Genomic DNA, 18,037 nt, shown 5'->3' on the forward strand with positions numbered 1-18,037 from the left:
GCAGCACGCGACATAGCTTTGTAGACGATAAGTACAACCGTTTCAGAGAGGAGAGCGGCCAATGTGACGATCTGGCTTTAAGTCGATTCGATAACAAATGACGAAAACGGACGGATTTCTCAGGTTTTTACTACATGCGAACACATTTCACATTCTTCCGTGCAACTCGGCTGCTAGTCCTCCTTTCATGCAGAATCTCAAGGTCCTAGCTCATGTCCAAGGCACCAAGGCAGCTAAAAGGTCAATAATCAATACTTAAAACTTGAATTGTACTACTTCTTACTGGCTATTACATCAACTTAGAAGCTTCATCTGTGTTCTACTATGGTGCTTTTAATGTCTCCGCATACCGCAGCACGCGACATAGCTTTGCAGACGATAAGTACAACCGTTTCAGAGAGAAGAGCGGCCAATGTGACGATCTGGCTATAAGTCGATTCGATAACAAATGACGAAAACGGACGGATTTCTCAGGTTTTTACTACATGCGAACACTTTTCACATTCTCCCTTGCAACTCGGCTGCTAGTCCTCCTTTCATGCAGAATCTCAAGGTCCTAGCTCATGTCCAAGGCACCAAGGCAGCTAAAAGGTCAATAATCAATACTTAAAACTTGAATTGTACTACTTCTTACTGGCTATTACATCAACTTAGAAGCTTCATCTGTGTTCTGCTATGGTGCTTTTAATGTCTCCGCATACCGCAGCACGCGACATAGCTTTGCAGAAGATAAGTACAACCGTTTCAGAGAGAAGAGCGGCCAATGTGACGATCTGGCTAAAAGTCGACTCGATAACAAATGACGAAAACGGACGGATTTCTCAGGTTTTTACTACATATGAACACTTTTCACATTCTCCCGGGCAACTCGGCTGCTAGTCCTTCTTTCATGCTGAATCTTAAGGTCCTAGATCATGTCCAAGGCACCAAAGCCAGCTAAAAAGTCAATAATCAATATCTAAAACTTGAATTGTACTACTTCTTACTGGCTATTACATTAACTTAGAAGCTTCATCTGTGTTCTACTATGGTGCTTTTAGTGTCTCCGCATATCGCAGCACGCGACATAGCTTTGCAGACGATAAGTACAACCGTTTCAGAGAGAAGTGCGGCAAATGTGACGATCTGGCTTTAAGTCGATTCGATAACAAATGACGCAAACGGACGGATTTCTCAGGTTTTTACTACATATGAACACTTTTCACATTCTCCAGTGCAACTCGGCTGCTAGTCCTCCTTTCATGCAGAATCTTAAGGTCATAGCCCATGTCCAAGGCACCAAAGCCAGCTAAAAAGTCAATAACGATATCTAAAACTTGAATTGTACTATTTCTTACTGGCTATTACATCATCTTAGAAGCTTCATCTGTGTTCTACTATGGTGCGTTTAGTGTCTCCGAATACCGCAGTACGCGACATAGCTTTGCAGACGATAAGTACAACCGTTTCAGAGAGCAGAGCGGCCAATGTGACGATTTGGCTTTAAGTCGATTCGATAACAAATGACGAAAACGGACGGATTTCTCAGGTTTTTACTACATATAAACACTTTTCACATTCTCCCGTGCAACTCGACTGCTAGTCCTCCTTGCATGCAGAATCGTAAGGTCCTAGCTCATGTTCAAGGCACCAAAGCCAGCTAAAAAGTCAATAATCGATACCTAAAACTTGAATTGTACTAGTTCTTACTGGCTATTACATCAACTTAGAAGCTTTATCTGTGTTCTACTATGATGATTTTCGTGTCTCCGCATACCGCAGCACGCGACATAGCTTTGCAGACAATAAGTACAACCGTTTCAGAGACAAGAGTGACCAATGTGACGATCCGGCTTTAAGTCGATTCGATAACAAATGACGAAAACGGACGGATTTCTCAGGTTTTTACTACATATGAACACTTTTCACATTCTCCCGTGCAACTTGGCTCCTAGTCCTCCTTTCATGCAGAATCTTAAGGTCCTAGCTCATGTCCAAGGGACCAAAGCGAGCCAAAAAGTCAATAACCGATACCTAAAAATTGAATTGTAGAACTTCTCACTGGCTATTACATCATCTTAGAAGCTTCATCTGTGTTCTACTATGGTGTTTTTAGTGTCTCCGAATACCGCAGTACGTGACATAGCTTTGCAGACGATAAGTACAACCGTTTCAGAGAGAAGAGCGGCCAATGTGACCATCTGGCTTTAAGTCGATTCGATAACAAATGACGAAAAGGGACGGATTTCTCAGGTTTTTACTACATATGAACACTTTTCACATTCTCCCGTGCAACTCTGCTCCTAGTCCTCCTTTCATGCAGAATCTTAAGGTCCTAGCTCATGTCCAAGGGACCAAAGCGAGCCAAAAAGTCAATAACCGATACATAAAAATTGAATTGTACTACTTCTTGCTGGCTATTGCATCAACTTAGAAGCTTCATCTGTGTTCTACTATGGTGCTTTTAGTGTCTCCGCATACCGCAGCACGCGACATAGCTTTGCAGACGATAAGTACAACGGTTTCAGAGAGAAGAGCGGCCAATGTGACGATCTGGCTTTAAGTCGATTCGATGACAAATGACGAAAACGGACAGATTTCTCAGGTTTTTACTACGTATGAACACTTCTCACATTCACCCGTGCAACTCCTCTGCTAGTCCTCCTTTCATGCAGAATCTTAAGGTCCTAGCTCATGTCCAAGGCATCAAAGCCAGCTAAAAAGTCAATAATCGATAACTAAAACTTGAATTGTACTACTTCTTACTGGCTATTACATCAACTTAGAAGCTTCATCTGTGTTCTACTATGAAGATTTTCTTGTCTCCGCTTACCGCAGCACGCGACATAGCTTTGCAGACGATATGTACAACCGCTCAGAGAGAAGAGCGGCCAGTGTGACGATCTGGCTTTAAGTCGATTCGATAACAAATGACGAAAACGGACGGATTTCTCAGGTTTTTACTACATATGAACACTTTTCATATTCTCCCGTGCAACTCGGCTGCTAGTCCTCCTTTCATGCAGAATCTTAAGGTCCTAGCTCATGTCCAAGTCACCAAAGCCAGCTAAAATGTCAATAATCGATACCAAAAACTTCAATTGGACTACTTCTTACTGGCTATTACATTAACTTAGATGCTGCATCTGTGTTCTACTATGGTGATTTTGGTGTCTCCGCATACCGCAGCACTCGACATAGCTTTGCAGACGATAAGTACAACCGTTTCAGAGAGAAGAGCGGCCAATGTGACGATCTGGCTTTAAGTCGATTCGATAACAAATGACGAAAACGGACTTATTTCTCAGGTTTTTATTACATATGAACACTTTTCACATTCTCCCGTGCAACTCGGCTGCTAGTCCTTCTTTCATGCAGAATCTTAAGGTCCTACATCATGTCCAAGGCACCAAAGCCAGCTAAAAAGTCAATAACGATATCTAAAACTTGAATTGTACTACTTCTTACTGGCTATTACATCATCTTAGAAGCTTCATCTGTGTTCTACTATGATGCTTTTAGTGTCTCCGAATAACGCAGCACGCGACATAGCTTTGCAGACGATAAGTACAACCGTTTCAGAGAGAAGAGCGGTCAATGTGACGATCTGGCTTTAAGACGATTCGATAACAAATGACGAAAACGGACGGATTTCGTGGGTTTTTACTACATATGAACACTTTTCACATTCTCCCGTGCAACTCGGCAGCTAGTCCTCCTTTCATGTAGAATCTTAAGGTCCTAGCTCATGTCCAAGGCACCAAAGCCAGCTAAAAAGTCAATAACCGATACCTAAAACTAGAATTGTACTACTTCTTACTGGCTATTACATCAACTTAGAGGCTTGATCTGTGTTGTACTATGGTGCTTTTAGTGTCTCAGCATACCGCAGCAGGCGACATAGCTTTGCAGACGATAAGTACAACCGTTTTAGAGAGAAGAGCGGTCAATGTGACGATCTGGCTTTAAGACGATTCGATAACAAATGACGAAAACGGACGGATTTCTTGGGTTTTTACTACATATGAACACTTTTCACATTCTCCCGTGCAACTCGGCAGCTAGTCCTCCTTTCATGCAGAATCTTAAGGTCCTAGCTCATGTCCAAGTCACCAAAGCCAGCTAAAAAGTCAATAACCGATACCTAACACTTGAATTGTACTACTTCTTACTGGCTATTGCATCAACTTAGAAGCTTCGTCTGTGTTCTACTATGGTGCTTTTAGTGTCTCCGCATACCGCAGCACGCGACATAGCTTTGTAGACGATAAGTACAACCGTTTCAGAGAGGAGAGCGGCCAATGTGACGATCTGGCTTTAAGTCGATTCGATAACAAATGACGTAAACGGACGGATTTCTCAGGTTTTTGTTACATATGAACACTTTTCACATTCTACCGTGCAACTCGGTTGCTAGTCCTCCTTTCATATAGAACCTTAAGGTCCTAGCTCATGTCCAAGTCACCAAAGCCAGCTAAAAAGTCAATAATCGATACAAAAGCTTGAATTGTACTACCTCTTGCTGGCTATTACATCAACTTACATGCTTCATCTGTGTTCTACTATGGTGATTTTAGTGTCTCCGCATACCGCAGCACGCGACATAGCTTTGCAGACGATAAGTACAACCGTTTCAGAGAGAAGAGCGGTCAATGTGACGATCTGGCTTTAAGACGATTCGATAACAAATGACGAAAACGGACGGATTTCTCGGGTTTTTACTACATATGAACACTTTCCACATTCTCCCGTGCAACTCGGCTGCTAGTCCTCCTTTCATGCAGAATCTTAATGTCCTAGCTCATGTCCAAGGCAACGAAGCCAGCTAAAAAGTCAATAATCGATACATAAAACTTGAATTGTACTACTTCTTGCTGGCTATTGCATCAACTTAGAAGCTTCATCTGTGTTCTACTATGGTGCTTTTAGTGTCTCCGCATACCGCAGCACGCGACATAGCTTTGCAGACGATAAGTACAACGGTTTCAGAGAGAAGAGCGGCCAATGTGACGATCTGACTTTAAGTCGATTCGATAACAAATGACGAAAACGGACGGATTTCTCAGGTTTTTACTACGTATGAACACTTCTCACATTCACCCGTGCAACTCCTCTGCTAGTCCTCCTTTCATGCAGAATCTTAAGGTCCTAGCTCATGTCCAAGGCATCAAAGCCAGCTAAAAAGTCAATAATCGATAACTAAAACTTGAATTGTACTACTTCTTACTGGCTATTACATCAACTTAGAAGCTTCATCTGTGTTCTACTATGAAGATTTTCTTGTCTCCGCTTACCGCAGCACGCGACATAGCTTTGCAGACGATATGTACAACCGCTCAGAGAGAAGAGCGGCCAATGTGACGATCTGGCTTTAAGCCGATTCGATAACAAATGACGAAAACGGACGGATTTCTTGGGTTTTTACTACATATGAACACTTTTCATATTCTCCCGTGCAACTCGGCTGCTAGTCCTCCTTTCATGCAGAATCGTAAGGTCCTAGCTCATGTCCAAGGCACCAAAGCCAGCTAAAAAGTCAATAACCGATACCTAAAACTTGAATTGTACTACTTCTTACTGGCTATTACATCAACTTACATGCTTCATCTGTGTTCTACTACGGTGATTTTAGTGTCTCCTCATACCGCAGCACGCGACATAGCTTTGTAGACGATAAGTACAACCGTTTCAGAGAGAAGAGCGGCCAATGTGACGATCTGGCTTTAAGTCGATTCGATAACAAATGACGAAAACGGACTTATTTCTCAGGTTTTTATTACATATGAACACTTTTCACATTCTCCCGTGCAACTCTGCTCCTAGTCCTCCTTTCATGCAGAATCTTAAGGTCCTAGCTCATGTCCAAGTCACCAAAGCCAGCTAACAAGTCAATAATCGATACCTAAATTTGAATTGGACTACTTCTTACTGGCTATTACATCAACTTAGATGCTTCATCTTTGTTCTACTATGGTGATTTTAGTGTCTCCGCATACCGCAGCACGCGAAATAGCTTTGCAGACGATAAGTACAACCGTTTCAGAGAGAAGAGCGGCCAATGTGACGATCTGGCTTTAAGTCGATTCGATAACAAATGACGAAAACGGACGGATTTCTCAGGATTTTATTACAAATGAACACTTTTCACATTCTCCCGTGCAACTCGGCTGCTAGTCCTCCTTTCATGCAGAATCTCAAGGTCCTAGCTCATGTCCAAGGCACCAAGGCAGCTAAAAAGTCAATAACCGATACCTAAAACTAGAATTGTACTACTTCTTACTGGCTATTACATCAACTTAGAAGCTTGATCTGTGTTGTACTATGGTGCTTTTAGTGTCTCAGCATACCGCAGCAGGCGACATAGCTTTGCAGACGATAAGTACAACCGTTTCAGAGAGAAGAGCGGTCAATGTGACCATCTGGCTTTAAGACGATTCGATAACAAATGACGAAAACGGACGGATTTCTTGGGTTTTTACTACATATGAACACTTTTCACATTCTCCTGTGCAACTCGGCAGCTAGTCCTCCTTTCATGCAGAATCTTAAGGTCCTAGCTCATATCCAAGTCACCAAAGCCAGCTAAAAAGTCAATAACCGATACCTAAAACTTGAATTGTACTACTTCTTACTGGCTATTACATCAACTTAGAAGCTTCATCTGTGTTCTACTATGGTGCTTTTAGTGTCTCCGCATACCGCAGCACGCGACATAGCTTTGTAGACGATAAGTACAACCGTTTCAGAGAGGAGAGCGGCCAATGTGACGATCTGGCTTTAAGTCGATTCGATAACAAATGACGAAAACGGACGGATTTCTCAGGTTTTTATTACATATGAACACTTTTCACATTCTACCGTGCAACTCGGTTGCTAGTCCTCCTTTCATATAGAACCTTAAGGTCCTAGCTCATGTCCAAGTCACCAAAACCAGCTAAAAAGTCAATAATCGATATCTAAAACTTGAATTGGACTACTTCTTACTGGCTATTACATCAACTTACATGCTTCATCTGTGTTCTACTATGGTGATTTTAGTGTCTCCGCATAACGCAGCACGCGACATAGCTTTGCAGACGATAAGTACAACCGTTTCAGAGAGAAGAGCGGTCAATGTGACGATCTGGCTTTAAGACGATTCGATAACAAATGACGAAAACGGACGGATTTCTTAGGTTTTTACTACATATGAACACTTTTCACATTCTCCCGTGCAACTCGGCAGCTAGTCCTCCTTTCATGCAGAATCTTAAGGTCCTAGCTCATGTCCAAGTCACCAAAGCCAGCTAAAAAGTCAATAACCGATACCTAAAACTTGAATTGTACTACTTCTTACTGGCTATTACATCAACTTAGAAGCTTCATCTGTGTTCTACTATGGTGCTTTTAGTGTCTCCGCATACCGCAGCACGCGACATAGCTTTGTAGACGATAAGTACAACCGTTTCAGAGAGGAGAGCGGCCAATGTGACGATCTGGCTTTAAGTCGATTCGATAACAAATGACGAAAACGGACGGATTTCTCAGGTTTTTACTACATGCGAACACATTTCACATTCTCCCGTGCAACTCGGCTGCTAGTCCTCCTTTCATGCAGAATCTCAAGGTCCTAGCTCATGTCCAAGGCACCAAGGCAGCTAAAAGGTCAATAATCAATACTTAAAACTTGAATTGTACTACTTCTTACTGGCTATTACATCAACTTAGAAGCTTCATCTGTGTTCTACTATGGTGCTTTTAATGTCTCTGCATACCGCAGCACGCGACATAGCTTTGCAGACGATAAGTACAACCGTTTCAGAGAGAAGAGCGGCCAATGTGACGATCTGGCTATAAGTCGATTCGATAACAAATGACGAAAACGGACGGATTTCTCAGGTTTTTACTACATGCGAACACTTTTCACATTCTCCCGTGCAACTCGGCTGCTAGTCCTCCTTTCATGCAGAATCTCAAGGTCCTAGCCCATGTCCAAGGCACCAAGGCAGCTAAAAGGTCAATAATCATTACTTAAAACTTGAATTGTACTACTTCTTACTGGCTATTACATCAACTTAGAAGCTTCATCTGTGTTCTGCTATGGTGCTTTTAATGTCTCCGCATACCGCAGCACGCGACATAGCTTTGCAGACGATAAGTACAACCGTTTCAGAGAGAAGAGCGGTCAATGTGACGATCTGGCTTTAAGACGATTCGATAACAAATGACGAAAACGGACGGATTTCTTGGGTTTTTACTACATATGAACACTTTTCACATTCTCCCGTGCAACTCGGCAGCTAGTCCTCCTTTCATGCAGAATCTTAAGGTCCTAGCTCATGTCCAAGGCACCAAAGACAGCTAAAAAGCCAATAACCAATACCTAAAACTTGAATTGTACTACTTCTTACTGGCTATTACATCAACTTAGAAGCTTCATCTGTGTTCTACTATGGTGCTTTTTGTGTCTCCGCATACCGCAGCATGCGACATAGCTTTGTAGACGATAAGTACAACCGTTTCAGAGAGAAGAGCGGCCAATGTGACGATCTGGCTTTAAGTCGATTCGATAACAAATGACGAAAACGGAATTATTTCTCAGGTTTTTATTACATATGAACACTTTTCACATTCTCCCGTGAAACTCGGTTGCTAGTCCTCCTTTCATGCAGAATCTTAGGGTCCTAGCTCATGTCCAAGTCACCAAAGCCAGCTAAAAAGTCAATAATCGATACCTAAATTTGAATTGGACTACTTCTTACTGGCTATTACATCAACTTAGATGCTTCATCTGTGTTCTACTATGGTGATTTTAGTGTCTCCGCATACCGCAGCACGCGACATAGCTTTGCAGACGATAAGTACAACCGTTTCAGAGAGAAGAGCGGCCAATGTGACGATCTGACTTTAAGTCGATTCGATAACAAATGACGAAAACGGACGGATTTCTCAGGATTTTATTACATATGAACACTTTTCACATTCTCCCGTGCAACTCGGCTGCTAGTCCTCCTTTCATGCAGAATCTTAAGGTCCTAGCTCATGTCCAAGGCACCAAAGCCAGCTAAAAAGTCAATAATCAATACCTAAAACTTGAATTCTACTACTTCTTACTGGCTATTACATTAACTTAGAAGTTTCATCTGTGTTCTACTATGGTGCTTTTAGTGTCTCCGCATATCGCAGCACGCGACATAGCTTTGCAGACGATAAGTACAACGGTTTCAGAGAGAAGAGCGGCAAATGTGACGATCTGGCTTTAAGTCGATTCGATAACAAACGACGCAAACGGACGGATTTCTCAGGTTTTTACTACATATGAACACTATTCACATTCTCCCGTGCAACTCGGCTGCTAGTCCTCCTTTCATGCAGAATCTTAAGGTCATAGCCCATGTCCAAGGCATCAAAGCCAGCTAAAAAGTCAATAACGATATCTAAAACTTGAATTGTACTATTTCTTACTGGCTATTACATTATCTTAGAAGCTTCATATGTGTTCTACTATGGTGCTTTTAGTGTCTCCGCATAACGCAGCACGCGACATAGCTTTGCAGACGATAAGTACAACGGTTTCAGAGAGAAGAGCGGCAAATGTGACGATCTGGCTTTAAGTCGATTCGATAACAAATGACGCTAACGGACGGATTTCTCAGGTTTTTACTACATATGAACACTTTTCACATTCTCCCGTGCAACTCGGCTGCTAGTCCTCCTTTCATGCAGAATCTTAAGGTCATAGCCCATGTCCAAGGCACCAAAGCCAAATAAAAAGTCAATAACGATATCTAAAACTTGAATTGTACTGTTTCTTACTGGCTATTACATCATCTTAGAAGCTTCATCTGTGTTCTACTATGGTGCTTTTAGTGTCTCCGCATAACGCAGCACGCGACATAGCTTTGCAGACGATAAGTACAACCGTTTCAGAGAGAAGAGCGGTCAATGTGACGATCTGGCTTTAAGACGATTCGATAACAAATGACGAAAACGGACGGATTTCTTGGGTTTTTACTACATATGAACACTTTTCACATTCTCCCGTGCAACTCGGCAGCTAGTCCTCCTTTCATGTAGAATCTTAAGGTCCTAGCTCATGTCCAAGGCACCAAAGCCAGCTAAAAAGTCAATAACCGATACCTAAAACTAGAATTGTACTACTTCTTACTGGCTATTACTTCAACTTAGAAGCTTGATCTGTGTTGTACTATGGTGCTTTTAGTGTCTCAGCATACCGCAGCAGGCGACATAGCTTTGCAGACGATAAGTACAACCGTTTCAGAGAGAAGAGCGGTCAATGTGACGATCTGGCTTTAAGACGATTCGATAACAAATGACGAAAACTGACGGATTTCTTGGGTTTTTACTACATATGAACACTTTTCACATTCTCCCGTGCAACTCGGCAGCTAGTCCTCCTTTCATGCAGAATCTTAAGGTCCTAGCTCATGTCCAAGTCACCAAAGCCAGCTAAAAAGTCAATAACCGATACCTAAAACTTGAATTGTACTACTTCTTACTGGCTATTACATCAACTTAGAAGCTTCATCTGTGTTCTACTATGGTGCTTTTAGTGTCTCCGCATACCGCAGCACGCGACATAGCTTTGTAGACGATAAGTACAACCGTTTCAGAGAGGAGAGCGGCCAATGTGACGATCTGGCTTTAAGTCGATTCGATAACAAATGACGAAAACGGACGGATTTCTCAGGTTTTTATTACATATGAACACTTTTCACATTCTACCGTGCAACTCGGTTGCTAGTCCTCCTTTCATATAGAACCTTAAGGTCCTAGCTCATGTCCAAGTCACCAAAGCCAGCTAAAAAGTCAATAATCGATACCTAAAACTTGAATTGGACTACTTCTTACTGGCTATTACATCAACTTACATGCTTCATCTGTGTTCTACTATGGTGATTTTAGTGTCTCCGCATACCGCAGCACGCGACATAGCTTTGCAGACGATAAGTACAACCGTTTCAGAGAGAAGAGCGGCCAATGTGACGATCTGGCTATAAGTCGATTCGATAACAAATGACGAAAACGGACGGATTTCTCAGGTTTTTACTACATGCGAACACTTTTCACATTCTCCCGTGCAACTCGGCTGCTAGTCCTCCTTTCATGCAGAATCTCAAGGTCCTAGCTCATGTCCAAGGCACCAAGGCAGCTAAAAGGTCAATAATCAATACTTAAAACTTGAATTGTACTACTTCTTACTGGCTATTACTTCAACTTAGAAGCTTCATCTGTGTTCTACTATGGTGCTTTTAATGTCTCCGCGTACCGCAGCACGCGACATAGCTTTGCAGACGATAAGTACAACCGTTTCAGAGAGAAGAGCGGTCAATGTGACGATCTGGCTTTAAGACGATTCGATAACAAATGACGAAAACGGACGGATTTCTTGGGTTTTTACTACATATGAACACTTTTCACATTCTCCCGTGCAACTCGGCAGCTAGTCCTCCTTTCATGCAGAATCTTAAAGTCCTAGGTCATGTCCAAGGAACCAATGCCAGCTAAAAAGTCAATAACCGATACCTAAAACTTGAATTGTACTACTTCTTACTGGCTATTACATCAACTTAGAAGCTTCATCTGTGTTCTACTATGGTGCTTTTAGTGTCTCCGCATACCGCAGCACGCGACATAGCTTTGTAGACGATAAGTACAACCGTTTCAGAGAGAAGAGCGGCCAATGTGACGATCTGGCTTTAAGTCGATTCGATAACAAATGACGCAAACGGACGGATTTCTCAGGTTTTTACTACATATGAACACTTTTCACATTCTCCCGTGCAACTCGGCTGCTAGTCCTCCTTTCATGCAGAATCTTAAGGTCATAGCCCATGTCCAAGGCACCAAAGCTAGCTAAAAAGTCAATAACTATATCTAAAACTTGAATTGTACTATTTCTTACTGACTATCACATCATCTTAGAAGCTTCATCTGTGTTCTACTATGGTGCTTTTAGTGTCTCCGCATAACGCAGCACGCGACATAGCTTTGCAGACGATAAGTACAACCGTTTCAGAGAGAAGAGCGGTCAATGTGACGATCTGGCTTTAAGACGATTCGATAACAAATGACGAAAACGGACGGATTTCTTGGGTTTTTACTACATATGAACACTTTTCACATTCTCCCGTGCAACTCGGCAGCTAGTCCTCCTTTCATGCAGAATCTTAAGGTCCTAGCTCATGTCCAAGTCACCAAAGCCAGCTAAAAAGTCAATAACCGATACCTAAAACATGAATTGTACTACTTCTTACTGGCTATTACATCAACTTAGAAGCTTCATCTGTGTTCTACTATGGTACTTTTAGTGTCTCCGCATACCGCAGCACGCGACATAGCTTTGTAGACGATAAGTACAACCGTTTCAGAGAGGAGAGCGGCCAATGTGACGATCTGGCTTTAAGTCGATTCGATAACAAATGACGAAAACGGACGGATTTCTCAGGTTTTTATTACATATGAACACTTTTCACATTCTACCGTGCAACTCGGTGGCTAGTCCTCCTTTCATATAGAACCTTAAGGTCCTAGCTCATGTCCAAGTCACCAAAGCCAGCTAAAAAGTCAATAATCGATACCTAAAACTTGAATTGGACTACTTCTTACTGGCTATTACATCAACTTACATGCTTCATCTGTGTTCTACTATGGTGATTTTAGTGTCTCCGCATACCGCAGCACGCGACATAGCCTTGCAGACGATAAGTACAACCGTTTCAGAGAGAAGAGCGGCCAATGTGACGATCTGGCTATAAGTCGATTCGATAACAAATGACGAAAACGGACGGATTTCTCAGGTTTTTACTACATATGAACACTTTTCACATTCTCCCGTGCAACTCGGCTGCTAGTCCTCCTTTCATGCAGAATCTTAAGGTCATAGCCCATGTCCAAGGCACCAAAGCCAGCTAAAAAGTCAATAACGATATCTAAAACTTGAATTGTACTGTTTCTTACTGGCTATTACATCATCTTAGAAGCTTCATCTGTGTTCTATTATGGTGCTTTTAGTGTCTCCGCATACCGCAGCACGCGACATAGCTTTGTAGACGATAAGTACAACCGTTTCAGAGAGGAGAGCGGCCAATGTGACGATCTGGCTTTAAGTCGATTCGATAACAAATGACGAAAACGGACGGATTTCTCAGGTTTTTATTACATATGAACACTTTTCACATTCTACCGTGCAACTCGGTTGCTAGTCCTCCTTTCATATAGAACCTTAAGGTCCTAGCTCATGTCCAAGTCACCAAAGCCAGCTAAAAAGTCAATAATCGATACCTAAAACTTGAATTGGACTACTTCTTACTGGCTATTACATCAACTTACATGCTTCATCTGTGTTCTACTATGGTGATTTTAGTGTCTCCGCATACCGCAGCACGCGACATAGCTTTGCAGACGATAAGTACAACCGTTTCAGAGAGAAGAGCGGCCAATGTGACGATCTGGCTATAAGTCGATTCGATAACAAATGACGAAAACGGACGGATTTCTCAGGTTTTTACTACATGCGAACACTTTTCACATTCTCCCGTGCAACTCGGCTGCTAGTCCTCCTTTCATGCAGAATCTCAAGGTCCTAGCTCATGTCCAAGGCACCAAGGCAGCTAAAAGGTCAATAATCAATACTTAAAACTTGAATTGTACTACTTCTTACTGGCTATTACATCAACTTAGAAGCTTCATCTGTGTTCTACTATGGTGCTTTTAATGTCTCCGCATACCGCAGCACGCGACATAGCTTTGCAGACGATAAGTACAACCGTTTCAGAGAGAAGAGCGGTCAATGTGACGATCTGGCTTTAAGACGATTCGATAACAAATGACGAAAACGGACGGATTTCTTGGGTTTTTACTACATATGAACACTTTTCACATTCTCCCGTGCAACTCGGCAGCTAGTCCTCCTTTCATGCAGAATCTTAAAGTCCTAGGTCATGTCCAAGGCACCAATGCCAGCTAAAAAGTCAATAACCGATACCTAAAACTTGAATTGTACTACTTCTTACTGGCTATTACATCAACTTAGAAGCTTCATCTGTGTTCTACTATGGTGGTTTTAGTGTCTCCGCATACCGCAGCACGCCACATAGCTTTGTAGACGATAAGTACAACCGTTTCAGAGAGAAGAGCGGCCAATGTGACGATCTGGCTTTAAGTCGATTCGATAACAAATGACGAAAACGGACGGATTTCTCAGGTTTTTATTACATGTGAACACTTTTCACATTCTCCAGTGCAACTCGGTTTCTAGTCCTCCTTTCATGCAGAATCTTAAGGTCCTAGCTCATGTCCAAGTCACCAAAGCCAGCTAAAAAGTCAATAATCGATACCTAAATTTGAATTGGACTACTTCTTACTGGCTATTACATCAACTTAGATGCTTCATCTGTGTTCTACTATGGTGATTTTAGTGTCTCCGCATACCGCAGCACGCGAAATAGCTTTGCAGACGATAAGTACAACCGTTTCAGAGAGAAGAGCGTCCAATGTGACGATCTGGCTTTAAGTCGATTCGATAACAAATGACGAAAACGGACGGATTTCTCAGGATTTTATTACATATGAACACTTTTCACATTCTCCCGTGCAACTCGGCTGCTAGTCCTCCTTTCATGCAGAATCTTAAGGTCCTAGCTCATGTCCAAGGCACCAAAGCCAGCTAAAAAGTCAATAATCAATACCTAAAACTTGAATTCTACTACTTCTTACTGGCTATTACATCAACTTAGAAGCTTCATCTGTGTTCTACTATGGTGCTTTTAGTGTCTCCACATACCGCAGCACGCGACATAGCTTTGCAGAAGATAAGTACAACCGTTTCAGAGAGAAGAGCGGCCAATGTGACGATCTGGCTAAAAGTCGATTCGATAACAAATGACGAAAACGGACGGATTTTTCAGGTTTTTCTTACATATGAACACTTTTCACATTCTCCCGGGCAACTCGGCTGCTAGTCCTTCTTTCATGCAGAATCTTAAGGTCCTAGATCATGTCCAAGGCACCAAAGCCAGCTAAAAAGTCAATAATCAATATCTAAAACTTGAATTGTACTACTTCTTACTGGCTATTACATTAACTTAAAAGCTTCATCTGTGTTCTACTATGGTGCTTTTAGTGTCTCCGCATATCGCAGCACGCGAATAGCTTTGCAGACGATAAGTACAACGGTTTCAGAGAGAAGAGCGGCAAATGTGACGATCTGGCTTTAAGTCGATTCGATAACAAATGACGAAAACGGACGGATTTCTTGGGTTTTTACTACATATGAACACTTTTCACATTCTCCCGTGCAACTCGGCAGCTAGTCCTCCTTTCATGCAGAATCTTAAGGTCCTAGCTCATGTCCAAGTCACCAAAGCCAGCTAAAAAGTCAATAACCGATACCTAAAACATGAATTGTACTAGTTCTTACTGGCTATTACATCAACTTAGAAGCTTCATCTGTGTTCTACTATGGTGCTTTTAGTGTCTCCGCATACCGCAGCACGCGACATAGCTTTGTAGACGATAAGTACAACCGTTTCAGAGAGGAGAGCGGCCAATGTGACGATCTGGCTTTAAGTCGATTCGATAACAAATGACGAAAACGGACGGATTTCTCAGGTTTTTATTACATATGAACACTTTTCACATTCTACCGTGCAACTCGGTGGCTAGTCCTCCTTTCATATAGAACCTTAAGGTCCTAGCTCATGTCCAAGTCACCAAAGCCAGCTAAAAAGTCAATAATCGATACCTAAAACTTGAATTGGACTACTTCTTACTGGCTATTACATCAACTTACATGCTTCATCTGTGTTCTACTATGGTGATTTTAGTGTATCCGCATACCGCAGCACGCGACATAGCTTTGCAGACGATAAGTACAACCGTTTCAGAGAGAAGAGCGGCCAATGTGACGATCTGGCTATAAGTCGATTCGATAACAAATGACGAAAACGGACGGATTTCTCAGGTTTTTACTACATATGAACACTTTTCACATTCTCCCGTGCAACTCGGCTGCTAGTCCTCCTTTCATGCAGAATCTTAAGGTCATAGCCCATGTCCAAGGCACCAAAGCCAGCTAAAAAGTCAATAACGATATCTAAAACTTGAATTGTACTGTTTCTTACTGGCTATTACATCATCTTAGAAGCTTCATCTGTGTTCTACTATGGTGCTTTTAGTGTCTCCGCATAACGCAGCACGCGACATAGCTTTGCAGACGATAAGTACAACCGTTTCAGAGAGAAGAGCGGTCAATGTGACGATCTGGCTTTAAGACGATTCGATAACAAATGACGAAAACGGACGGATTTCTTGGGTTTTTACTACATATGAACACTTTTCACATTCCCCAGTGCATCTCGGCAGCTAGTCCTCCTTTCATGTAGAATCTTAAGGTCCTAGCTCATGTCCAAGGCACCAAAGCCAGCTAAAAAGTCAATAACCGATACCTAAAACTAGAATTGTACTACTTCTTACTGGCTATTACATCAACTTAGAAGCTTGATCTGTGTTGTACTATGGTGCTTTTAGTGTCTCAGCATACCGCAGCAGGCGACATAGCTTTGCAGACGATAAGTACAACAGTTTCAGAGAGAAGAGCGGTCAATGTGACGATCTGGCTTTAAGACGATTCGATAACAAATGACGAAAACGGACGTATTTCTTGGGTTTTTACTACATATGAACACTTTTCACATTCTCCCGTGCAACTCGGCAGCTAGTCCTCCTTTCATGCAGAATCTTAAGGTCCTAGCTCATGTCCAAGTCACCAAAGCCAGCTAAAAAGTCAATAACCGATACCTAAAACTTGAATTGTACTACTTCTTACTGGCTACTACATCAACTTAGAAGCTTCATCTGTGTTCTACTATGGTGCTTTTAGTGTCTCCGCATACCGCAGCACGCGACATAGCTTTGTAGACGATAAGTACAACCGTTTCAGAGAGGAGAGCGGCCAATGTGACGATCTGGCTTTAAGTCGATTCGATAACAAATGACGAAAACGGACGGATTTCTCAGGTTTTTATTACATATGAACACTTTTCACATTCTACCGTGCAACTCGGTTGCTAGTCCTCCTTTCATATAGAACCTTAAGGTCCTAGCTCATGTCCAAGTCACCAAAGCCAGCTAAAAAGTCAATAATCGATACCTAAAACTTGAATTGGACTACTTCTTACTGGCTATTACATCAACTTACATGCTTCATCTGTGTTCTACTATGGTGATTTTAGTGTCTCCGCATACCGCAGCACGCGACATAGCTTTGCAGACGATAAGTACAACCGTTTCAGAGAGAAGAGCGGCCAATGTGACGATCTGGCTATAAGTCGATTCGATAACAAATGACGAAAACGGACGGATTTCTCAGGTTTTTACTACATGCGAACACTTTTCACATTCTCCCGTGCAACTCGGCTGCTAGTCCGCCTTTCATGCAGAATCTCAAGGTCCTAGCTCATGTCCAAGGCACCAAGGCAGCTAAAAGGTCAATAATCAATACTTAAAACTTGAATTGTACTACTTCTTACTGGCTATTACATCAACTTAGAAGCTTCATCTGTGTTTTACTATGGTGCTTTTAATGTCTCCGCATACCGCAGCACGCGACATAGCTTTGCAGACGATAAGTACAACCGTTTCAGAGAGAAGAGCGGTCAATGTGACGATCTGGCTTTAAGACGATTCGATAACAAATGACGAAAACGGACGGATTTCTTGGGTTTTTACTACATATGAACACTTTTCACATTCTCCCGTGCAACTCGGCAGCTAGTCCTCCTTTCATGCAGAATCTTAAAGTCCTAGGTCATGTCCAAGGCACCAATGCCAGCTAAAAAGTCAATAACCGATACCTAAAACTTGAATTGTACTGTTTCTTACTGGCTATTACATCAACTTAGAAGCTTCATCTGTGTTCTACTATGGTGCTTTTAGTGTCTCCGCATACCGCAGCACGCCACATAGCTTTGTAGACGATAAATACAACCGTTTCAGAGAGAAGAGCGGCCAATGTGACGATCTGGCTTTAAGTCGATTCGATAACAAATGACGAAAA

Source organism: Schistocerca gregaria, unplaced genomic scaffold (genome assembly GCF_023897955.1).
Source record: "Schistocerca gregaria isolate iqSchGreg1 unplaced genomic scaffold, iqSchGreg1.2 ptg000100l, whole genome shotgun sequence".
NCBI classification, from domain to species: domain Eukaryota; kingdom Metazoa; phylum Arthropoda; class Insecta; order Orthoptera; family Acrididae; genus Schistocerca; species Schistocerca gregaria.